We start from the raw sequence: 22,997 nt of genomic DNA, 5'->3' as shown, positions 1-22,997 counted from the left end.
GAAGGCGTCATCATCTCAAGATATCGATTCTATACGCACATTCGTTCTGAGGACCAGGATGTATCGGAATTTGTTGCCGACCTAAGTCGTCTAGCTGGACCGTGTAAGTTCGAAACTGTACTGGCAGACACGCTGCAGGACTTCTTTGTAATCGGCATCAACCACGAGGTGATCCTGCGTAAGCTACTGGCGGCGGAGACGCTGGATTTGAGCAAGGCCATCACGATTGCCCAATAATGCTTGACGATGGACAAAAGCTTAAAGCAGATATCATTGAAAAATCGGAACTTGGCAAGTACTGTAAATAAGATAGTATCGTCGTTTGGCAGAGCTACATATGGCAGGGCCTACTTGACTGCGTACGCGAAACCTGTGGCTGCTCAAAGTCCGCCAACGGGAATGAATCCGATATCACGGTGTTGGCGTTGTGGAGGAAATCATTGGCATTATCAGTGTCAGTTTAAACAGTATATTTGTAAAAGCTGTTCGAGAGTGGGGCATCTCCAGCGCATGTGTCTGCAACTGAGCAAGCGTGCTGCGACACACCACGTGGAGGATGATGACCAGTCAAGTGCGGATCCGGATATGCAATTCGAGATACCAGAGGAGGACGTCTATGGATTGTATTCGTTCCTAACAAAGAGCTAACCGATAATGATTAATGTAAAATTTAATGCTGTGCCGGTATCGATGGAATTGGACACGGGTGCAAGTCAATCAATAATGAGCCAGAGGACATTCGACAGGCTATGGGATACTAAGGCTGTGAGGCCCAAGCTGAGTCCAGTCAATGCCAACTTGCATACGTACACTAAAGAACTCATAACGGTGATTGGCAGTGCCATAATCAAGGTGTCATATGATGGTGCGGTTCACGATTTACCGTTATGGATTGTTCCAGGCAATGGTCCAACGCTGTTCAGCAGGAACTGGTTAGAAAAAATCAAATGGAACTGGATCGAGATCAAAGCATTGTCGTCGGAGGAGGATACTCCATGTGCTCAAGTGCTGAGCAAGTTCCCCTCGCTGTTTGAACCAAGCATCAGCAATTTCACGGGAGTAAAGGTGCAGATCCACGTGGACTTGGATGCAAAACTTGTCCATCATAAAGCTCGGGCAATTCCATACATGATGAGGGAGAAGATCAAAATCGAACTGGATAGACTCCAGCGTGAAGGGATCATATCACTGGTCGACTTTAATAAATGGGTCAGCCCCATTGTTCCCGTGTTGAAAAGTGATGGCACTGTCAGGATTTGTGGAGACTACAAGGTTACGATCAACCCAGTTTTGAAACAGGATCAATACCTGTTACCGAAGGCTGATGACCTGTTTGCAATGCCAGCCGGGGGGAAGTTAGTCACAAAACTGGATCTGACGTTGGCCTACATGACACAGGAGCTGGTCGACATGTCAAAGAAACTTACGTGCATCAACACTCATAAAGGACTGTTTGTCTCCAACAGGTGCCCTTTTGGAATTCGCTCGGCTGCAGCCATATTTCAGAGGAACATGAAGAGTCTACTGAAGTCCATCCCTAGAACTGTCGAGTTCCAAGATAACATACTGGTCACAGGTCGTGACTCTGCCAAACATCTGAACAACCTGGAAGAGGTTCTACATTGTCTGGACAAAGTGAGACTCAGACTAAAACGCTCGACGTGCGTCTTCATGGCACTGGAAGTCGAATTCCTGGGGAGGAAAATTGCTGCTGACGGTATCAGGCCTACCGACTCGAAAACCAAGGCCATCAAAAATGCACCCAAGCCTCAGAATGTGACGGAGCTGCGTTCGTTCCTTGATCTACTCAACTACTTCGGTAATTTCCTACCTAGATTGAGCACTTCATTAGAGCCACTGCACATGCTTCTAAGAAAAGGCGACAACTGGGTTTGGGGTGTGTCTCAAGATAGAGCTTTTGAAAAAACTACTAATCTGTTTTGCTCCAACAAGCTGCTGGTACATTATAATCTGTGTAAGCGTCTAATATTGGCCTGTGATGCTTTGTCATGTGGAGTTGGTTGCGTGCTCCACCAAGCTAATAAGTCAGGTAAACTACAATCTATTGCATATGCTTCTAAAAGTTTGTCAAAGGCAGAAAGAGCCTACAGCATGGTAGAAAAAGAAGCATTAGCCTGTGTGTATGGGATTAAAAAGATGCATCAGTATCTGTTTGGTCTTCAGTTTGAACTGGAAACAGATCACAATCCACTCATTTCATTGTTTTCGGAAAACTAAGGTATAAATACCAATGCATTGTCCCGCATCCAGAGATGGGCGCTGACATTATCTGCCTATGATTATGTCACTCGCCATAGACCTGGCACCAAGAATTGTGCCGATGCACTGAGCCATCTGCCATACCGAAGCAAATGGGTGATGAGACCAAACCTTAAAAACTGTCGCAAAGACGAACTATCCATTCAGTCAGATTGTTTACTGTGGGGTAATCGTGTTGTAATGCCTAAGAAAGGCAGAGAGAAATTTGTACATGATCTACATACCACTCATTCCGGTCATGATGAAAGCCATTGCCAGGTCTCATGTATGGTGGCCTGGAATTGACTCTGATCTGGAATCATGTGTGCATCAGTGCAACACTTGCATGCAGTTAATTAAAGCACCAGAAGAATCACCGCTGAGTCTGTGATCGTGGCCATCTAAACCATGGTCCAGGATCTACATCGACTTTGCAGGTCCCTTCCTGGGAAAGATGTTTTTAGTTGTGGTGGATGCATATTACAAGTAGATAGAGTGTATAATCATGTCATCCAGTACATCCACAGCTACCATTGAGAGCCTTCGTGTCATGTTTGCCACTCATGGTCTGCCCGACATCATTGTAAGCGACAATGGACCTTGCTTCACTAGTCTGGAGTTTCAAGAGTTTATGAAACTCAATGGTATCAAATATGTGAGGTCAGCACCATTCAAACCCGCATCTAATGGACAAGCAGAGCCTGCTGTCCAAACCATCAAGCAGAGTACGAAACGTGTAACTCAAGGTTCACTACAGACTCGCTTGTCATGCATATTGCTTAATTACAGGACAAGACCCCACACGTTTACTGGGGTCCCCCCTGCTGAACTATTGATGAAGAGAGGTCTCAAGACAAGCTCTCTCTTGTCCACCCGGACTTGAACGATCATGTTGAATACAGACGTCAAAGTCAGCAGTGGTATCATGATCGCGCTGCTGTGTCACGCGACATTTCTGTTAACGATCCAGTGTATGTTCTAAATTATGGTTGAGGTCCCAAGTGATCGACGGTACTTTTACGGCCAAGGAGGGTAACAATGTGTTTATCATCAAGCTCAAAAATGGGCAAACATGCAGGAAACATGTTGATCAGATAAAGCTGCGGCACACGGATGAACCGGAACAGTCTGAGGAAGACACAATCAGTGACAAACCAACCTACCCTCAGTCATCAGAGGACTCCGCTGTCATCAATGAATCTGGACTTTCAATCCCTAACATGGTCATTGCCACTCCCATCAGATCGGCTATCCAACCCCCAGTTCTTAACAGACTCAGAACGCTCACCCAAGGCTAGAGTTGAACTGAGACGATCAACTTGGGAGAGGAAAGCTCGGAACCATCTCAATTTGTAAAAAGACTGTTACCAATATCTTAAAGGGGGATATTGTCATGTATGTATTCTTGGGGTTACTAGCCACCAGGTTGCGCCACTTTCAGAGGTCATTGGGCTGTGTGCACGTGTGTGCAGCCCAGGTATAAAAGGCCAGCCATCTTGTAATGTTATCACTTTGGGCCCTAATAAAGTAGAGCCAGGTTTGTATCTATTTGGAGTTTACAGTATTCAGTCTATTGAGTTATTGTATACATAGCAATAATGTAGGATTAAAAAGTAGAAACAAGGTGCACTGAGGACTGGAAAAGACAGAGTTAGAAATAATACAGAATTAGGTGGGATCTTAGAAATACAAAGAGGTCTAAGTTAGATTTGGAGTGCATGTGTATAAATGGACAAAATGTGGATGCACAAGGTGTGAGCTGCAGGTGCAAATCGCCACATGAGAATATGATTTGGTGGTGATAACTGATACCTGGCTCAAAAAAGGGGATGACTGGATGTTAATATTCCTGGGTATAAGATATTCAGGAAAAATAGGGAAGGAAAAAAGGAGGAGGGGTAGCAGTTTTGATTGAGGAAAATATTACAGTGCTAGAAAGAATTCCTTGAAGGATCAAAGATCGAGGGGCTGAAATTGCTCTGCGCTCCAATTGGAGGCGGTAACCTGCTCAGGACGGTACTTCCTGCACCCGGTGCAGAAGTCCCGCTGCGGCCGCTGAATTGGGCTAACTGCCTCTCAAAGTAAGTGGAACACAATCTCACGCGCTCAATTTCCTGTAGGGATGGGACCGACAGGAGGAGCGGCGTGAACGTGGTGCTCTCAGGAATGCTACACGGATGCTCCGCATAATGCTGACGCGCTTCAATACCTTTCCCCTTCGCTTAAAGGGGAAGGCCACTGCACACTCTGCAAGGCCTCTGATGGCCTCCACTGGACCACCAGGGCAAGGTGGTACGGGGGCTGCAGCCCAGCACCCAAATGGAGTGCCTGGCTGCAGAATGACGGCCCAAACCATGCTAGGGAGCACTTCTTCGAGCCGACCTGAGAATCGGCAAAATTTCAAAGTTGGCAACGCCGGCGCTGGTGACCTCCCCTTTAACTTCCGCCCCGCGAGCGGATGTTGGCCAAATTCACGACCTGTGAAGCTGATGCTGGCACCTGCTTGTGCTAGCCTCGCAATATCCCCTGCGGGGCGGATAGTGGTCAGGGCGCGGTGCTAAGGGGTCGCCACACATGCTAATGATGTCATCGCCGGTTCGGTGGCGGCCCGGGGGGAAGGCTACCCACGGGGCTCACCGATGACAGTGCCTCCGCAAACTCCCGGGTAATATCCCCGAACCACAGCGCCCCCCCCTGACCCCCCACCTCCCACAGATGAAAAGTGTTTTATGCCCCTTTAGCGACCCGCCGGAGATGCTAACGGGCATCGCAAAAGTGGGCAATTTCACCGCCAGAATCTATTTGGTTGGAGTTGAGACACAATAAAGGAGCAATTACACTACTTGGTGTATTTTAGAGGCCACTGAGAAACATAGAAACATAGAAAATAGGCACAGGAGCAGGCCATTCGGCCCTTCGAGCCTGCACTGCCATTCAATATGATCATGGCTGATCATGCAACTTCAGTACCCCACTCCTGCTTTCTCTCCATACCTCCTGATCCCTTTAGCTGTAAGGACCACATCTAACTCCCTTTTGAATATATCCAACGAACTGGACGCAACAACTTTCTGTGGTAGAGAATTCCATAGGTTCACAATTCTCTGGGTGAAAAAATGTCTCCTCATCTCGGTCCTAGATGGCTTACACTTTATCCTTAGACTGTGACCCCTGCTTCTGGACTTCCCCAACATCGGGAACATTCTTCCTGCATCTAATCTGTCCAATCCTGTCAGAATTTTATATGCTTCTGTGAGATCTCCTCTCATTCTTCTAAATTCCAGTGAATATAAGCCTAGTCGATCCAGTCTTCCTTCATATGTCAGTCCTGCCATCCCGGGAATTAGTCTGGTGAACCTTCGCTGCACTCCCTCAACAGCAAGAATGTCCTTCCTCAGATTAGGAGACCAAAACTGCACACAATACTCAAGGTGTGGTCTCACCAAGGCCCGTACAACCGCAATAAGACCTCCCTGCTCCTGTACTCAAATCCTCTCGCTATGAAGGCCAACATGCCATTTTCTTTCTTAACTGCCTGCTGTACCTGCATGCCTACTTTCAATGACTGATGTACCATGACACCCAGGTCTCATTGCATCTCCCCTTTTAGTAATCTGTCACCATTCAGATAATAATCTGCCTTTCTGTTTTTGCCACCAAAGTGGATAATCTCACATTTATCCACATTTTACTGCATCTGCCATGCATTTGCCCACTCACCTAACCTGTTCAAGTCACCCTGCAGCCTCTTAGCATCCTCCTCACAGCTCACGCTGCCACCCAGCTTAGTGTCATCTGCAAACTTGGAGATATTACATTCAATTCCTTCATCTAAATCATTAATATATATTGTAAATAGCTGGGCTCCCAGCACTGAACCTTGCGGTACTCCACGAGTCACTGCCTGCCATTCTGAAAAGGACCTGTTTATTCCCACTCTTTGCTTCCTGTCTGCCAATCAGTTCTCTATGCACGTCAATGCATTACCCCCAATACCATGTGCCTTAATTTTGCACACTAGTCTCTTGCATTGGACCTTGTCAAAAGCATTTTGAAAGTCCAAATACACCACATCCACCGGTTCTCCCTTGTCCACTCTACTAGCTATATCCTCAAAAAAATTATAGAAGATTTGTCAAGCATGATTTCCCTTTGATCAATCCATGCTGACTTGGACCGATCCTGTCACTGCTTTCCAAATGCGCTGCTATTACATCTTTAATAATTGATTCCAGCATTTTCCCTACTACTGATGTCAGGCTAACCGGTCTATAATTCCCTGTTTTCTCTCTCCCTCCTTTTTTAAAAAGTGGGGTTACATTAGCTACCCTCCAATCGATAGCAACTGATCCAGAGTCCATGGAATGTTGGAAAATGACCACCAATGCATCTACTATTTCTAGGGCCACTTCCTTAAGTACTCTGGAATGCAGACTATCAGGCCCTGGGGATTTATCAGCCTTCAATTCCATCAATTTCCCTTACACCATTTCCTGACGAATAAGGATTTCTCTCAGTTCCCTCAATTCCTCCTTCTCGCTAGACCCTCGGTCCCCTAGTATTTTCGGGAGGTTATTTGTGTCTTCCTTAGTGAAGACAGAACCAAAGTATTGGTTCAATTGGTCTGCCATTTCCTTCTTCCCCATTATGAATTCACCTGATTCTGACTGCAAGTGACCTACATTAGTCTTCACTAATCTGTTTCTCTTCACATATCTATAGAAGCTTTTGCAGTCAGTTTTTATGTTCCCTGCAAGCTTACTCTCGAGTATGAACTATAGAGTAGTGATGCTAGGAGACTTTAACTACTTCAATATCGAATGGAGGAATGATTGTGTTAAGGGCAGAAAAGAGGTGGAATTTCTGAAGTGTGTTCAGGAGAATTTCCTGCCCAACAAGAAAGGATTGTGGGAAGGTCCCAGCAGATTGGAAAACTGCAAATGTAACGCCCCTATTTAAAAAAGGAGGCAGACAAAGAGCAGGAAACTATAGACCAGTTAACGTAACATCTGTGGTTGGGAAAATGTTGGAGTCCATTATTAAAGAAGCAGTAGCAGGACATTTGGAAAAGCAAAATTCGGTCAGGCAGAGTCAGCATGGATTTATGAAGGGAAAGTCATGTTTGACAAATTTGCTGGAATTCTTTGAGGATGTAAAGAACAGGGTGGATAAAGGGGAACCAGTGGATGTGTTGGAATTGGACTTCCAGAAGGCATTTGACAAGATGCCACATAAAAGGTTACTGCACAGGATAAAAGTTCACAGGGTTGGGGGTAATATATTAGCATGGATAGAGGATTGGCTAACTCACAGGAAACAGAGAGCCGGGATAAATGGTTCAGTTTCGGGTTGGCAATCCATAACTAGTAGGGTGCCGCAGGGATCAGTGCTGGGACCCCAACTATTTACAATCAATATTAACGACTAGGAAGAAAGGACTGAGTGTAACGTAGCCAAGTTTGCTGACGATACAAAGATGGGAGGAAAAGAAATTTGTGAGGACGACACAGAAAATCTGCAAAAGGACATAGACAGGCTAAGTGAGTTGGCAAAAATTTGGCAGATGGAGTATAATGTTGGAAAGTGTGAGGTCATGCACTTTGGCAGAAAAAATCAAAGAGCAAGTTATTATTTAAATGGAGAAAAATTGCAAAGTGCCGCAGTGCAGCGAGATCTGGGGGTACTTGTGCATGAAACACAAAAGGTTAGTATGCAGGTACAGCAAGTGATCAGGAAGGCCAATGGAATATTGGGTTTTATTGCAAAGGGGATGGAGTATAAAAGCAGGGAAGTCTTGCTACAGTTACACTGGGCATTGGTGAGGCCACACCTAGAATACAACATACAGTTTTGGTTTCCATATTTACGAAAGGATATACTTGCTTTGGAGGCAGTTCAGAGAAGATTAATTCGGTTGATTCCGGAGATGAGGGGATTGACTTATGAGGAAAGGTTGAGTATGTTGGGCCTCTACTCATTAGAATTCAGAAGAATGAGAGGTGATCTTAATGAAACGTATAAGATAATGCGATGGCTGGACCAGGTGGATGCAGAGAGGATGTTTCCATTGATGGGGGAGACTAGAACTAGGTGGCATGACCTTAGAATAAGGGGCCACCCATTTAAAACTGAGATGAGGAGGAATTTCTTCTCTCAGAGGGTTGTAAATCTGTGGATTTCGCTGCCGCAGAGAGCTGTGGAAGCTGGGACATTGAATAAATTTAAGACAGAGATAGACAGTTTCTTAAATGATAAGGGGATAAGGGGTTATGGGGAGCTGGCAGGGAAGTGGACCTACAGCCATGATCGTATTAAATGGGAGAGCAGGCTCGAGGGGCCGTATGGCCTACTCCTGCTCTTATTTCTTATGTTCTTATGAGGCATTGCTGGATTTAGTCCTGGGGAATGAAGTGCATCAGTGGGGAATGTCATAGTTAGAGAGCATCTTGGGAATACTGATCATAGTATCATAAGGCTTAGATTAGTTCTGGAAAAAGACAAGGAGAAATCTAAAATAAAAATACTTAACTGGAGGAGGGCTAATTTCAGTGAATTGAGGAGGTATCTGGCTCGGCTAAATTGGAGTCAAAGACTGGTAGGAAAAAGTATAATGGAGCAATGGGCGGCCTTTAAGTAGGAGATGGTTCGGGTACAGTCTAAGGAATTCCTACAAGGGGGAAGGGCCACCAAAGCCACTGCTCCCCGGATGATGAATGAGTTGGAGAGTAAGATGAAACAGAAAATGGGTGCGTATGACAGATATCAGCTTGACAGTACAAGGGAGAATAAGGCTAACTATAAAAAATACAGAAGAGAAGTGGAAAAGAAAATAAGAGAGGCAAAGAGACAGTAAGAGAATAGATTGGCAGGTAACATAAAAGGGAACCAAAGGTCTTCTACAGGTATATTAACAGTAAAAGGATTATCAGAAGAGCAGTGGAGCTGATTAGGGACTAAAGTGGAGAACTATTGGTGGAGGCACAAGGCATGGCTGAGGTACTAAATGCGTAATTTGCATCAGTGTTTACCAAGGAAGAGGACTTTGCCAATGCTCTGGTAAACGGGAAGGTTGCTGGGATACTGGATGAGATATAAATAGATAAGGAGGAGGTTCTAGAATGGCTAGTGATAATTAAATTGGATTAATCAGCCGGTCCAGATGGGATGCATCCTAGGTTGCTGGGGGAAGTAAGGGTAGAAATTGTGACGGTGCTGGCCACAATCTTCCAATCCTACTTAGATACATGGGTGGTGTCAGAGGACTGGAGGATTGCAAATGTTACACCCTTGTTCAAAAAAGGGGAGAAGGATAAACCTGTAATTACAGGCCAGTCAGTTTATCGTCGGTGGTGGGGAAGTTTTGAAAAACAATAATCCAAGGGAAGATTAACAGCCACTTGGACAATTATGGACTAATGAAGGAGAGCCAGCATGGATTTGTTATGGGCAAATTGTGTTTGACTAATTTGATTGATTTTATTGATGAGGTAACAGAGAGGGTTGATGAGGGCAGTGCAGTTGATGTTGTGTATATGGGCTTTCACAAGGCATTTGATAAAGTATCACATACTGGGCATGTTAGCAAAATTGAAGCCCATTGGATAAAAGGGGCAGGAGCAGCATGGATTCAAAATTGGCTAAGGGATAGAAAACAAGAGAGTTGTGGTGAATGGCTGTTTTTCGGACTGGAGGGAGGTATACAGTGGTGTTGCCCATGGTTCAGCACTAGGAACACTGCTGTTTTTGATATACATTAATGACTTTGACTTGGGTGTGCAGGGCACAATTTTGAAATTTGCAGATGATATGAAACTTGGAAGTATAGTAAACACTGAGGAAGATAGTAATAGACTTCAAGAAGACAGACAGACTGGTGGAATGGGCGGTCAAATGGCAGATGAAATTCAATGTAGAGAAGTGTGAGGTGATACATTTTGGTAGGAAGAGTGAGGAAAGACCATACACACTAAATGGTACAATTTTAAAGAGGATGCAAGAACAGAGAGACACCTGGGGGTGCTTGTGCACAAATCTTTGAAGGTGGTAGAACAAGTTAACAAAACAATTAATAAAACATATGGAATCCTGGGCTTTATAAATAGAGGCATACAGTACAAAAGCCAGGAAGTTATGCTAAACCTATATAAAACACTAGTTCGGCCCCAGCTGAAGTATTATGTCCAATTTCGGGCACCACACTTCAGGAAGGACATGAAGGATTTGGAGAGGGTACAGAAGAGATTCACTGGAACGGCCCCAGGAGTGAGGGAATACAGTTACGTGGATAGACTAGAGAAGCTGGGGTTGTTCTCCTCAGAGCACAGAAGGCTAAGAGGAGATTTGGTAGTCGAGTTTAAAATCATGCAAGATTTAGATAGAATCAATAAAGAGAAAGGCCAAAATTTTCCTTACCTCGGTGGGTCCAGTGTGGCCGGGGCTGGTGGTGGTTTGCAGCCCTGTTGCTGGCTCTATTTCGCTCTGGAAGATGAATTTCCCTTGATACGGCTTGTTAAGCCCACCCGGCCCAATTAGAGGAAGTGGGTCTGGTGACGTCATCAGTTGGTTTCTTTAAATTGACCATGGCCAACTGCCTTTTGACATTAGCGCTGTCAGTGTTCGACATCATTGAACTGCTACACCCAGGTTCTCTCATGACTCCCTCCATATGCTTATGGAGGGAGTCACAGCACACAGGGAGGTTCTCGTCCCTTCCAATAGGTGGAAGAGACCTCCCCAGGAAACCAACACAACCTGATTGCACATTGCACAGTGGTCACAAGCAGGGATGTGGTCTGGAGGACCTGGGTGCAGTAGCACAAACCTTTCAATGATCTCATTAGATCACGAATTGTTAGTACAAAGCCACATTCACCTTCATCCTGTTGTGCCTTTCATCACTTCTCCATCACTCAGCCTTCCCTACCTTACTTATGCACATCCTTTCTCACACCAACTTACGTTGCACCTCCACCATCACTCTCTATCTGCATTATAAGAACATAAGAACATAAGAATTAGGAACAGGAGTAGGCCATCTAGCCCCTCGAGCCTGCTCCGCCATTCAATAAGATCATGGCTGATCTGGTCGTGGACTCAGCTCCACTTACCCGCCCCCTCCCCGTAACCCTTAATTCCCTTATTGCTTAAAAATCTATCTATCTTTGACTTGAAAACATTCAATGAGCCAGCCTCAACTGCTTCCTTGGGCAGAGAATTCCACAGATTCACAACCCTCTGGGAGAAGAAATTCTTTCTCAACTCGGTTTTAAATTGGCTCCTCCGTATTTTGAGGCTATGCCCCCTAGTTCTAGTCTCCCCCACCAATGGAAACAACCTCTCTGCCTCTATCTTGTCTATCCCTTTCATGATTTTAAATGTTTCTATAAGATCACCCCTCATCCTTCTGAACTCCAAGGAGTAAAGACCCAGTCTACTCAATCTATCATCATAAGTTAACCCCCTCATTTCTCGAATCAGCCTAGTGAATCGTCTCTGTACCCCTTCCAAAGCTAGTATATCCTTCCTTAAGTAAGGTGACCAAACTGCACGCAGTACTCCAGGTGCGGCCTTACCAATACCTTATACAGTTGCAGCAACACCTCCCTGCTTTTGTACTCCATCCCTTTCGCAATGAAGGTCAACATTCCATTTGCCTTCCTGATTACCTGCTGCACCTGCAAACTAACCTTTTGGGATTCATGCACAAGGACCCCCAGGTCCCTCTGCACCACAGCATGTTGTAATTTCTCCCCATTCAAATAATATTCCCTTTTACTGTTTTTTTTCCCAAGGTGGATGACCTCACACTTTCCGACATTGTATTCCATCTGCCAAACCTTAGCCCATTCGCTTAACCTATCCAAATCTCCTTGTAGCCTCTCCGAGTCCTCTACACAACCCGCTTTTCCACTAATCTTAGTGTCATCTGCAAATTTTGTTGCACTACACTCTGTCCTCTCCTCTAGGTCATCTATGTATATTGTAAACAGTTGTGGTCCCAGCACTGATCCCTGTGGCACACCACTAACCACTGATTTCCAACCGGAAAAGGATCCATTTATCCCGACTCTCTGCTTTCTGTTCGTCAGCCAATTCTCTATCCATGCTAATACATTTCCTCTGACTCCGCGTACCTTTATCTTCTGCAGTAACCTTTTGTGTGGCACCTTATCGAATGCCTTTTGGAAATCTAAATACACCACATCCATCGGTACACCTCTATCCACCATGCTCGTTATATCCTCAAAAAATTCCTGTAAGTTAGTTAAACATGATTTCCCTTTCATGAATCCATGCTGCGTCTGCTTGATTGCACTATTCCTATCCAGATGTCCCGCTATTTCTTCCTTAATGATAGTTTCAAGCATTTTCCCCACTACAGATGTTAAACTAACCGGCCTATAGTTACCTGCCTTTTGCCTGCCCCCTTTTTTAAACAGAGGCGTTACATTAGCTGCTCTCCAATCCGCTGGTACCTCCCCAGAGTCCAGAGAATTTTGGTAGATTATAACAAATGCATCTGCTATAACTTCCGCCATCTCTTTTAATACCCTGATGCATTTCATCAGGACCAGGGGACTTGTCTACCTTCAATCCCATTAGTCTGTCCAGCACTACCTCCCTAGTGATAGTGATCATCTCAAGGTCCTCCCTTCCCACATTCCTATGACCAGCAATTTTTGGCATGGTTTTTGTGTCTTCCACTGTGAAGACGGAAGCAAAATAATTGTTTAAGGTCTCAGCCATTTCCACATTTCCCATTATTAAATCCCCCTTTTCATCTTCTAAGGGACCAACATTTACTTTAGTCACTCTTTTCCGTTTTCTATATCTGTAAAAGCTTTTACTATCTGTTTTTATGTTTTGCGCAAGTTTACCTTCGTAATCTATCTTCCCTTTCTTTATTGCTTTTTTAGTCATTCTTTGCTGTTGCTTAAAATCTTCCCAATCCTCTAGTTTCCCACTAACCTTGGCCACCTTATACGCATTGGTCTTTGATTTGATACTTTTCTTTATTTCCTTGGTTATCCACGGCTGGTTATCTCTTCTCTTGCCGCCCTTCTTTTTCACTGGAATATATTTTTGTTGCGCATTATGAAAGAGCTTCTTAAAAGTCTTCCACTGTTCCTCAATTGTGCCACCGTTTAGTCCTTGTTTCCAGTCTACTTTAGCCAACTCTGCCCTCATCCCACTGTAGTCCCCTTTGTTTAAGCATAGCACTCTCGTTTCTGACACAACTTCCTCATCCTCAATCTGTATTACAAATTCAACCATATTGTGATCACTCATTCCGAGAGGATCTTTTACGAGGAGATCGTTTATTTTTCCTGTCTCGTTACACAGGACCAGATCCAAAATGGCTTGCTCCCTTGTAGGCTCTGTTACATACTGTTCTAAGAAACAATCCCGTATGCATTCTATGAATTCCTCCACCAGGCTACCCCCTGCGATTTGATTTGACCAAACGATATGTAGGTTAAAATCCCCCATAACTACTGCCGTTCCTTTTTCACATGCCTCCATTATTCCCTTGATTATTGCCTGCCCCACCATGAAGTTATTATTTGGGGGCCTATAAACTATGCCGACCAGTGACTTTTTCCCCTTACTATCTCTAATCTCCACCCACAATGATTCAACATTTTGTTCATTGGAGCCAATATCATCCCTCACAACTGCTCTGATATCATCCCTTATTAACAGAGCTACCCCACCTCCCTTCCCTTCCTGCCTATCTTTCCGAATCGTCAGATACCCTAGTACATTTAATTCCCAGTCCTGGCCACCTTGCAACTATGTCTCTGTAATGGCCACCAAATCATACCCATTTGTAATGATTTGTGCCGTCAACTCATTTACTTTATTTCTAATGCTGCATGCATTTAGGTAGAGTGTTTTCATCCTAGTTTTTAAACCATGATTTTTAGTTTTTACCCCTCCTGCAGCCCTTTTATATTCAGTGGTCCTTTTTGCTTCTTGCCTTTGGTTTCTCTGCCCTCCACTTTTACTCATCTCTTTTCTGTCTTTTGTTTTTGTCTCCTTTTTGTTTCCCTCTGTCTCCCTGTATTGGTTCCCATCCCCCTGCCATATTAGTTTAACTCCTCACCAACAGCACGAGCAAACATCTCCATCTCACTAGCCACCCCTCACAATCAGTCTCATCCGAATGCAATCATACCAACTAACAACACACAAGGGTAGCCTCTTTGGTGTTTTATCCAAATGTTCATGTAAGTTTCTGTTAATGTGCAGTCAAACATTGAATCCTTTCATTTGAACACTTTTCATTCTTGGACAGATTTGTGTGACTCTTTGGAAGTGGCTTAGTGAGTAGTAGTGAATGGTGAGACATAATGGTACCCCCTGCAATGATGGTGAGTGTGAAAGGAATGGCTTGGGCATTATAGGGATGCTTTATGGTGCTGGTGTGGGGTGGTGCCAACCTGGCACATCATGTGGCAGCCAGCGTGTACAGCATCAAGTGAAGTAAATCTGGCCATGGTGAGGCCAATCCTGGCCTCCCGGGCAGCAATGTGGTGGATGCTGATGTTTTCTGTCCTGTGCAGCATCAGGTGATTGCGGAGAAGGTTGGTGGTGCTGTTGTTGGTGGTGCTGTTGTTGGTGCTGCTGGTGTTGGGGCTGATCGTGGTGGGATTCTGAGGACCAAGGTGAGACAGTACAAAGGCCTTTGTGTTGATAGCAGGTGAAGTAGAGATAACAGAAGCATTCTGTCAATGGTGACAGAGTTCTTCCAATGAGGTAAGAGTGGATGGAGAGTGAAAAGTGGAAAGTCTTCATAATCTGTGCTGGAAATGGACTGAGAAATAGCTTGTAGCTGAGTGAAGTGATGATCTGTCAGGTGGGAGCAATAGCCACAGAACACCCGCCTCAGGTTGACAGCTGTGGTCCCTGAGCAACGTGGTTCCTGTGGTCATGCAGTTAAAGTCAAAAGGTAAGTTAAAAAAACCTGTCATTCATCCATCAACTAGATACTAATGAGTTTAATGGGTTGCTCGCCGCTGCTGGTCGGATCCGTTCAGCGCTGACAGACCCGACATTGGGAAAGGCGTGTTGCGGTGAGTTGACAGTGGCTTTCTGACCCAAAAAAAAACATTTTCCCACCTGACCCGGCACCGATCTCGCCTGCTGACACACCGGAAAATCTCAGCCACACTGTTCCCAACCAAAAAATGGTTGAAGGGTTGATCATGAGAGGGCACAGATTTAAGGCGATTGACAAAAGAACCAGAGGCGACATGAGGAAAAACTTTTTTCCGCAACAAGTGGCTAGGATTTGGAATGCACTGCCTGATGGTGGTGGATACAGTGGCCTTCAAAAGGGAATTGGATAAATACTTGAAGGAGAAAAAATTGCAGGGTTATGGGGAAAGAATGGGGCAGTGTGACTAACTGGATTGTTCTTCGAAAGAGCTGGCGCAGACTCGATGGGTTGAATGGCCTCCTGTGTTCTACAATTCTATGATTCTATTCTATGATATTAATTCACAACACAAAACTTGTCACAACATTACCTGATAGCTATTCCTAATTTAGCACCAAATGACATATAATTGGTCATTTAATTTCGAACGGCCGTAGAATGACGAGTGGAAAATGCTACATTGGTGAAGGAAGATAATCTCTTTTGAGGCTGGAGGTAAGGTACACTGTTGAGACATAGGACAGGGAGAGTTATTGTGCATTTCACCATGTTATTGCCAACACTGGGTGCCTGAAATGAAAAAGTGTTTAATTTTGCAGGGTTACTAAAATCTACCATATTGTAGGGGCCAAGGAAAGATGCTGTTTGGAGTGCAAAATTGTGCATTCTTCTTATGTAGAGGAAAATGTGTCCCAAATTAGGGTCAGACTAATCTTTCTGGTAGTTGGCAAACAATCTTGTGGGGCAGTGTCCTATGCTTCTTCGGCCTCTTGTGTCGCCTCCTTCGTTGCTGTTCTGTGGGCTCCTGTGGCAGCTCTTCTAAATGAATGCCTCTCTCTCTGAGCAAGGTTGTGCAGAATACAGCAAACCATCATGATCCGAGATACTTTGGTTGGCTGGCAGGCCAGGACACCTCCTGACTTGTCCAGGCACTAGAAGCTTCATGATCATAGAATCATAGAATGGTTACAGCACAGAAGGAGGCCATTCGGCCCATCGAGCCCATGCCGGCTCCCTGCAAGAGCACCTCAGCTAGTCCCACACACCCATTGCCCGCAGTCCTGCAAGAACATTTTTCAGGTACTTATCCAACTCTGTTTTGAAAGCAGTGATTGAGTCTGCCTCCACCACTCTTTCAGGCAGTGCATTCCAGATCCTAACCACTCGCTGCATAAAAAAGTGTCGCCTTTGGTTCTTCTGCCAATCACCTTAAATCTGCATCCTCTAGTTCTCGACGCCTCCGCCAATAGGAACAGTTTCTATCTACTCTCCTTAGACCCCTTATGATTTTGAACACCTCTATCAGATCTCCTCTCAACCTTTTCTGCTCTAAGGAGAACAGCCCCAGCTTCTTCAGTCTATCCACATAGCTGAAGTCCCTCATCCCTGGAACCATTCTTGTAAATCTTTTCTGCACCCTCTCTAAAGCCTTCACATCCTTCCTAAAGTGTGGTGCTCAGAATTGGACACTATAATCCAGTTGAGGTCGAACCAGTGTTTTGTAAAAGTTTATCATAAGGTCCTTGCTTTTGTACTCTCTGCCTCTATTTATGAAGCCCATGATCCTGTCTGATTTTTTAAATTGCTTTTTCAACCTGCCCTTCAATGATTTGTGCACATTTAGCCCCAGGTCTCTCTGTTCATGCACCCCCTTTAGAATTGCATCCTTCAGTTTATATTGGCTCTCCTCATTCTTTTTACCAAAATGTGTTACAGATTGGCACAGTTAGTGCCATGCCTGGCCTGGAGTGAGGCTGTAGTTGCTCCTACAATTGCTCCTGCATACTCTCAAACGACCTCCCTGATGAATCTAAGCCTACAAAGTGAATTAAAAGCAGAAAATGCTGGAAATATTCAGCAGGTCAGGCAACATCTGTGGAAAGAGAAACAAAGTTAATGTTATGTATTTATGCTTGGGGTCACCAGACACCAGGGGGCACCATTGTCGGAGGCCATCGGGCTGTACACGCGCGTGCATGGTCACTGGTATATAAGCGCGGGTACCATGTCACGCGGGTTAATTTGGGCGCGAATAAAGTTGGATCACGTTTACACCTGAGGCAGTTTACAGTAACAAGCCTTTTGAGTCATTACATTCATTACATTTGGCAATGAGGTAACTTCAGAACATTTGCATGTACAATGGGCACTATTGGAATTCTGGAGAGATTCACGGATGGTGAGGATTGGGCTGATTTTATCGACCGCCTGGATCACTATTTTGTGGCCAACAAAATGGAGGGAGAGGCTAATGTAGTTTGGCGCAGGGCGGTTTTCCTCACCGTTTGTGACCCAAAAATTTTTGGTCTCATGAAGAATCTTCTTTCGCCTTTACGTCCAACAGACAAGGAATACGGGGATTTGTGTGCTTTGGTGCGTGACCATCTTAAGCCAAAAGAGGGGATCATCATCTCACGCTATCGCTTCTACATGCATGTTCGTACTGAGGGCCAGGATGTGTCATGATTCGTCGCCGACCTGCGACGTCTTGCTGAGCCGTGTAAGTTCGGGAACGTGTTGGAAGACATGCTGTGAGATTTCTTCTTGATAAGCATCAACCATGATGTGATTCTTCGAAAGTTATTGGCTGAACAGAAGCTGGATTTGAGCAAGGGCATCGCGACTGCCCAGGCATGCATGACGACTGATGATAATTTGAGGCAGATATCATCGAAGAGTCGGAGCTCCATGGCAAGTACTGTAAACAAGATTGTGTCGTCATTTGGCAGAGCTGCTTATGGCAGGGCAGACTCGACTGCTTATGTGAAACCTGTAGCTGCTCAAAGACCGCCAATTGGTACGAATCCGATTTCACCCAGTTGCTGTTATGGGGGCAATCATCGGCCTCATCAGTGTCGGTTTAAACAGTAATGGCTGTTCGAAAGTGGGGCAACTGCAGAGAATGTGCCCACAACTGAACAAGCGTACAACTGAGCAAGCGTGCTGCTGCTCATCACATTGCTGATGATGACCAGTCCAGTGCTGGCCCGGATACACAACCCGAGGAGGAAGTGTATGGTCTGTATTCGTTCTTGGGAAGGAGCCAACTGATAATCGTTAATATGAAGCTGAATGGCGTGCCTGTATCAATGGAGCTGGACACAGGTACGAGTCAGTTGATAATGGGCCAATGGACATTCGACAAGCTGTGGGACACTGAGGCTGTGAAGCCAAAGCTGAGTCCAGTCAATGCCAAGTTGCGTACTTACACTAAGGAACTCATACTGGTGATTTGCAATAGTCAAGATGTCATATGATGGTGTGGTTCATGATTTACCATTATGGATTGTCCCAGGTAATGGTCCAATGCTGTTCGGCAGGAATTGGCTCGAGAAAATCAAGTGGAATTGGAATGATATCAAAGTGTTGTCATCGGTGGATGACACTTCGTTTGCTCAAGTGTTGAAGACGTTTCCTTCTTTGTTTGAACCGGGCATTGGTAATTTTACTGGAGCCAAGGTGCAGATTCACCTGGATTCTGATGCAAGGCCTGTCTATCATAAAGCTTGGTCTGTTCCCTACATGATGAGGGAGAAGGTTGAAATTGAGCTTGACAGACTCCAACGTGAAGGGGTCATATCACCAGTCGAGTTTAACGAGTGGGTCAGTCCTATTGTTCCTGTGTTAAAGAGTGATGGCACTGTCAGGATTTGTGGAGACTACAAGGTTACAATTAACCGATTTTTGAAACAGGATCAGTACCCGTTACCGAAGGCTGATGACCTGTTCGCCATGCTAGTTGGTGGAAAGTCGTTCACTAAACTGGATCTGACATCGGCCTGTATGACACAGGAGCTTGTTGACACTTCGAAGAAACTCACTTGCACCAACACCCATAAAGGACTATTTGTCTACAACAGATGTTCTTTTGGAATTTGTTCTGCTGCAGCCATATGTCAGAGGAATATGGAAAGTCTACTGAAGTCCATTCCTGGAACTGTCGTGTTTCAAGATGACATTCTGGTTACAGGTCGCAACACTACTGAACATCTGAACAATCTTGAAGAAGTCCTACATCGTCTGGATAAAGTGGGACTCAGGCTGAAACATTCGAAGTGTGTCTTCATAGCACCTGAAGTTGAATTTCTGGGGAGGAAGATTGCTGCTGATGGCATCAGGTCTACTGATTCGAAAACCAAGGCCATCAAAAATGCACCCATGCCTCAGAATGTGATGGAGCTGCGTTCATTCCTTGGGCTACTCAACTACTTTGGCAATTTCTTACCCAGATTGAGCACTTTGTTAGAGCCACTGCACGTGCTACTCAGAAAAGGTGACAACTGGGTCTGGGGTGTGTCTCAAGATAGAGCCTTTGAGAAAGCTAAGAATCTGCTCTGTTCAAACAAGTTGCTTGTTCATTACGATCCATGTAAGCGTCTTGTATTGGCCTGTGATGCTTCATCATATGGGGTTGACTGTGTACTCCAACTAGCAAATGAGTCGAGTAAGCTACAACTTGTTGCGTATGCTTCGAGAAGTTTGTCAAAGGCAGAAAGAGCTTACAGCATAGTAGAAAAAGAAGCTTTGGCCTGTGTGTATGGGGTCAAAAAGATGCATCAGTACCTGTTTGGTCTTCATTTTGAACTCGAAACGGGTCAGAAGCCACTCATTTAATTGTTTTCAGAAAACAAAGGTATTAATACCAATGCATCGTCCCGTATCCAGAGGTGGACATTGACATTCTCTGCCTATGATTATGTTATTCGTCATAGACCTGGCACTGAGGATTGTACCGATGCACTGAGTCGTCTGCCGTTGCCCACACTTGAGGTGGAGACGCTCAACCTGCAGATCTACTGTTAGTAATGGATGCTTTTGAAAGTGAAGGAACTCCTGTCACTGCTCAACAAGTTAGGATCTGGACCAGCCATGACCCTATTTTATCGATTGTGAAACGCTATGTCCTTAGTGGTGATTGGTCTGCAATACTTATGGAAAAGCTAAAAGTTGATGAAAATTCCCAATTTGTTTAAAAAGTTTCTAAGAGTTGTTAAAAAGTCTAAGATGCAGATCAATAATAGGTTATAAACGTTTCCCCAATTGTTTAAAAGTTAAGATTGATTAAAAGTTTTTTTTTAAAAGAAGAATTAAAGTCGATTAAAAAGTTAAGATGCAGGGGTCCCTCTGGGCCGAGGTAGAAATGCAGGGGTCCCTTTGATAAAAATCACAATTTATTTTAAAAATTTCGAAAAGTTGTTAAAAAGTCAAAGATGTAGATCAATAATAGGTGTTTAAAAGTATTTTGATTAAAAGTCTAAAATGTAAGTTTTAAAAGTTTTGGCAAATTGTTTAAAAATGTAAAAGTTGATTAAAAGTTGAAAAATTGATTAAAAGTTGAAAAATTTATTAACTTTTAAAATAACTTTGGAAGTGACCTTCCTAATGCCTGCCCCACAACCAAGCCTCGGGCCATCTGCCATCAATGGTGCTACTTGGCGCCGAGCCTGCGGCCAACACTTAGGCTTAAAGGCAATTAGGCTTATAGAGCTGTGCCTGGACTCCAGTTGTCTTGGACCCCCTTGTCACTGGACCAAGCCCTTGCTCAGCTAAGCCCGTGTGGTTGCCGGTGTGCAGCGGCCACCCCACATTAAAAGAACTCACGCACAGGCATCTTCCACTTCGAAGTTCGGGACCTGGAACGTCAGGACCCTCATGGACAATTCCAACAGCAACAGGCCGGAAAGCCACACCGCCATAGTAGCCCGAGAACTCAGACATTTTGATATTGACATCGCCGCCCTAAACGAGACCCGGCGGGCAGGGGAAAGCCAGTTGAAGGAACATGGAAAGGGAAACCAGAGGCAGGACGCTGCCTTCAAGGAGTCGGCTTTGCCGTCAAGAATGAACTGGTCGACCGCCTCAAAGACTCCTCCTGTGAGGTTAACGAACGTATTATGACTCTTCATCTTACCCTACCCCGGAACCAATGCGCCACAGTCATCAGTGCATACACCCCTACACTCGATGCAACAGATGAGGCTAAAGAGGGTTTTTATTCCAACCTCGAGACATTCTTGTCCCGCGTCCCCATGGGCGACAAACTGATCCTCCTGGGTGACTTTAATGCCAGGGTCGACAAAGACACAGCTCTCTGGGGAGGCATGATTGGCAGAGAGGGGGTAGGGAAAGCCAACTCCAGTGGTACCGTACTCCTGACAAAATATCTAGAACATGAACTCCTCATCATCAACATCCTGTTCTGCCAGAGGGACAAATACAAAGCATCGTGGCAACATCCTCGCTCCAAACACTGGCACCTGCTTGACTATGTCATCGACCAAGCCAGAGATTGCAAGGATGTGCGCATCACCCGCGCCATGACAGGAGCTGACAACTGCTGGACGGACCACCGCCGAATTTGATCCATCATCAACATTAACATTGCCCCAAAGCAGAAGCAATTCCACAAAAAAGTTAATGCCGAGGCACTTAGAGACCCAGCTAAGAGAGCCCTATTCAGCCAGCGCCTCACAGCCAATCTGTCGTGCCTTGATGACCCTGAGATGCTGAATGCCCATAGCACTTGGTCTGCCCTCCAGGCCTCTATAACCAGTGCCTGTAAAGAGACACTTGGTCACTCAACCAGAAAACATCAGAACTGGTTTGATGAAAATGATCAGGAGATCGAAGAACTAATAGATTGCAAGCGCAAAGCATTTCTGAGCCTCAAGCAACAACCCAACTCGGGAGCTGCAAAACAATATTACAGGCGGCTCAAGGGTTAGGTCCAACAAAAAGCCCGGGACCTAAAGAACAGGTGGTAGATGGAGAAAGCACAGGAGATACAACAACTGGCCGACAGCCACGATATGCGAGGATTCTTCACTGCAGTCAATATAATATAAGAACATTAGAATTAGGAACAGGAGTAGGCCATCTAGCCCCTCGAGCCTGCTCCACCATTCAACAAGATCATGGCTGATCTGGCCGTGGACTCAGCTCCACTTACCCGCCCGCTCCCCATAACCCTTAATTCCCTTATTGGTTAAAAATCTATCTATCTGTGACTTGAATACATTCAATGAGCTTGCCTCAACTGCTTCCTTGGGCAGAGAATTCCACAAATTCACAACCCTCTGGGAGAAGAAATTCCTTCTCAACTCGGTTTAAAATTGGTTCCCCCATATTTTGAGGCTGTGCCCCCTAGTTCTAGTCTCCCCGACCAGTGGAAACAACCTCTCTGCCTCTATCTTGTCTATCCCTTTCATTATTTCAAATGTTTCTGTAAGATCACCCCTCATCCTTCTGAACTCCAATGAGTAAAGACCCAGTCTACTCAATCTATCATCATAAGGTAACCCTCTCATCTCCGGAATCAGCCTAGTGAATGCCCTCCAAAGCTAGTATATCCTTCCTTAAGTAAGGTGACCAAAACTGCACGCAGTACTCCAGGTGCAGCCTCACCAATACCCTATACAGTTGCAGCAGGACCTCCCTGCTTTTGTACTCCATCCCTCTCGCAATGAAGGCCAACATTCCATTCGCCTTCCTGATTACCTGCTGCACCTGCAAACTACCTTTTTGGCATTCATGCACAAGGACCCCCAGGTCCCTCTGCACCGCAGCATGTTGTAAT

Source organism: Pristiophorus japonicus, chromosome 2 (genome assembly GCF_044704955.1).
Source record: "Pristiophorus japonicus isolate sPriJap1 chromosome 2, sPriJap1.hap1, whole genome shotgun sequence".
Taxonomy (NCBI): Eukaryota; Metazoa; Chordata; class Chondrichthyes; family Pristiophoridae; genus Pristiophorus; species Pristiophorus japonicus.
This window is presented reverse-complemented; position numbering follows the sequence as displayed.